This window comes from Nycticebus coucang, chromosome X (genome assembly GCF_027406575.1).
Source record: "Nycticebus coucang isolate mNycCou1 chromosome X, mNycCou1.pri, whole genome shotgun sequence".
In the NCBI taxonomy this organism is placed as follows: Eukaryota; Metazoa; Chordata; class Mammalia; order Primates; family Lorisidae; genus Nycticebus; species Nycticebus coucang.
In genome coordinates, this window is record NC_069804.1 from 36,602,952 (window position 1) to 36,606,702 (window position 3,751).

General features: G+C 33.3%; 1 non-coding gene across 1 annotated transcript; it reads left to right on the plus strand.

The window, feature by feature from the left end:
• The first annotated feature begins 1,283 nt into the window (after window positions 1-1,283).
• LOC128578738 (U6 spliceosomal RNA) lies at window positions 1,284-1,390 on the plus strand. The gene has a single exon (XR_008377872.1). It is a non-coding gene; the product is annotated as a U6 spliceosomal RNA (small nuclear RNA).
• Window positions 1,391-3,751: the final 2,361 nt, after the last annotated feature.

The window sequence follows — 3,751 nt, forward strand, 5'->3', positions numbered from 1 at the left end:
TGGAAAGTGTAATAAAAGTTTAAATGCTGCCTATAATAGAGCTGTATTTACAAAATCAATGTCAGAATATAAATGAGACACTGATAAAAAAAATTTCCCTGAGATACAAGATTTAAGCTAAAGTCATTGGCCAGTGTTTTCTTAATAAGTAAAATATAAAACCACATCACAGATGTTTATTCTGTCACCATCATGATTCATTAATATTTCTGAACATTTCATTTATACATATATATTTTAAAAGTACATTTTATTTCATTGAGGAGCTTAAGTTTGAGGAGAAAAAAGATGACATGATTAAAGAAAGAATATGTTTATTAGATAAAGCACTGGATTAGATATAAGCAAGGAAAAAACCTCTGGGCTTCTATTTCATTAGAGATAAAATGAGGAAGTAGGACTTTTCAATTTTTTATTTGTAACACTATGTAACCCTAATAAGAAAATAAGAAACTCATAAAACATAATATTGTAAAATCAAATCAAAGCAAAATTAATAAAAGAGTGTTATTGTGCCATTAAATAGTTTTGTTTGTCTTGGGGATATTAGTTTTTGTAGTATTTCCTAAGAAAATCCAAGTGGGTAGATAATATGATTCCCTTGCAAGCTAATTGTTCTGTTCATCTTTTCAGATCACTAGGGAATCAGTTATTAAGGAAAGTAATGTTCTAGGAGGATGCATAGCATTTTAGTGGCCTTAATATAGTACAATAAAATTACTTTAATTTAGCTTAACATAGAGAAATGTCATTAAGACCTAAGCAAACAACCAGAGAACAGAAATATTTTAGGAGGAAAGCAAATTTCTTTCTTAAGAAGAGCATGTAGAAAAACTGTTGATGAAAAACTAAAATATCTAGATAATTTATTTTAGAAAATATAAATGTTTTGATAAGAACTTGATGCAAATAAGAACACTGAAAGATCATAAAATTCACAAAAGCATTTTGAGGCAAGGGAAGTTAGTAAGGAAAATAACTCCTTTCCACAGTGTGACAACTATCTTGGTTTGGCAAAAGAAATAGTTATAAAATTCCGTTCCTGACTGGCTATACCAAATTATGAAATATAATATTGATGCAGAATTTGACAAACTGTAAATTGGCCTAGGATTTGAACATAATTTGGATGGCCAAATGGCTTTGGAATCTACTGGTTTTCCCTTTCTTTGTGATTCATCATTCAGATGAAGAACTCCTAAACCTAGTTCTTATTCTTTCTTTTTGTTGTTACAAATACCTTTCTTAGTCTCAATGTTTCCTCATTAAAAACTTAGGACATCCTCCTCATTTTGGCAGCACATGTATTAAAACAGAAATGATACAGAGAAGATTAGTATGGCCCTTGCACAAGAATGACAGGCAAATTTGTGAAATGTTTCATTTTTTTTAGCTACTCTTGCCACAGAGGAAAAATTTGGTAACTATGTGAAATGGTGGATATACTAATTTGTTTCACAATAGTAACCATTTTAATATATATATTTCTCAGAATGTACTGTGGCGTACTTCAAATGTACAGGATAAAATTTATTTTTTATTTTTTTTATTTTTCATTTTTTTTAATTAAATCATAGCTGTGTACATCAATATGATCATGGGGCACCATACACTTGTTTTATGGTCTCTAAAATTTATTTTTTAACAAAGAAGGAAACACGAAAACACTAAAAAGAAAATTTATTATTCACATTTTTTTAAAAAAGCAGCTGTGACATGGACTTAAAGAGTCATAAAAAGTGCATAAAGGTATCTAGAGGCTTATGAGACCTTAATACCTGAATTATTTACACAGAATTAGGAATGAAGGACACTCCTGGAAAGAATACTTTGTAAGGTGTTTCTTCAGCCTTTCTGGCTATTGGCTGTTTCTTATGGTACGGGGATTGTATGATGACTGAATGAGGTTTGTATTTGAAAGTTTTCAAGAAGCTATTAGCAGATAAAATTATGGGCTTCTGACTTGGAAACTAAGTTTTTTCAGTTCGATTTGAGTTTTAGCCATTTACCTACCATCTGTGTAACACTGGTCAAACCACTTCATTGCCCTGTGCCTTAGTTTTTACATCTGTCAAATGAGAATAATAATAGTACCTACCTCAAAGGGTTATTATAAAAATTAAATGAATTATTTGTGAGACATTTAGAATAATGCTTGGCACATAGTTAATACTGCTTACATGTATATTCAACAAAAAATTATAACTAGAAAAAAATCTCTGAATATAATTTAAGACAGGGCAGAACTTGATCCCATGATGCTAAGAGGCACTAAGAGATCAATAAAGGAGTCTAAGATTCAATATGCCTAAAGTCCTCTGTCTTTTACTGGGTATCATAGAACATTAATAAATGATAGCTGTGGGGGACAAAGGGTAGGTATCGAAGAAATTATTTGACCCAATTAAAAATATATACTGTTAAGTAATAGCTTTACAAAGAAAATAAATTTGACTCCTATACCATAAATTAATGAAATCCAAATTAAAGAGCTTTAGCTGATATATTTTCAGCTATCAAGTTATGACACATTAAATTGGGGTTGCACATGAAGTTAAAGTACACTGAACTCATTTGGGAAATGATTCATTCTTTTCTGTGCAGGCAAGCTCCTATTTAGCATGTCAAGGAAGATTTGCTACATATTAGCTGTGTGATTTGGGGTGAATCACTCAGATTACCTAAAGCCTTTTCCTTGTCAGTAAAATGGAGTGGACAACTCCTGGGCCTGTGCTCTGACCCACATCTCTTCTCACATCCCTCACAGGGCAATTGTGAATATAAAACAATTATATAAATGGCAGAGAAATATAGATAAAACCAATGTACATCTTTGCTTGAGTCTTCCTGATAGCACAACATGAGACTAGTCTTTGGGAATAGAGTTATTTGACAGGTTGTCCATGGAAAGATGAAGAGGGGAACAGGGAGTGCCACACTAGGAAGGAGGAAAACAAATAAAGGAGCTGGTAGTCCTTGTAGACAAATAGTCTCAGTCTCACTATAAGTCCTATGAGTAATCATGTAGACTGCATTGTGGAATTGGCTTTTCACACAGGATGGGAAGCTGGAGTATTTTACTACAGACTTTTGTCACTGGTTAAAGGTTTTCCTTAATGGCAATAAAAACCCTTCACTAGACCTGTCAGCAAACAGAAAGAAAATTTGAGGAAGGCCATTGAAAAAGGCCTTTTGCCTGCTTCCCCCCAAAAAAAGAGGGACGGAGGGAGGGGGGTGGGACCTTGGTGTGTGTCACACTTTATGGGGGCAAGACATGATTGCAAGAGGGACTTTACCTAACAATTGCAATCAGTGTAACCTGGCTTATTGTACCCTCAATGAATCCCCAACAATAAAAAAAAAAAAGAAAAAGGCCTTTTGCCCTTGAATTGGCATCCAGAGAGTGTGCAGGTTACTGTCCTCCATAATAGCTACAGCTGAGGCCCAGAGATGGGCTGAGAAGGTGTGACACAGACATTACAGCATTATCTCCAGTGTGTTTACTATGTCCTTGTGAGTAAAATTATATTTGGGGTATCACATACATACTAATAATATACTCTGGTCTGTCGATGTTTTATTATTTGATGGATTGTGCTGTAACAAAGTACTTAATCAGCTATTCACAGCAAGCCCCATAATTTCCTATAGATTCTCTATAGTCCTTAAATTCCCCCTATTTTGTCTAGATAGATTTTTCTACTGATACATATAGCATAAAAAAATTTAGGTAGCCCATATCTGCTATGGC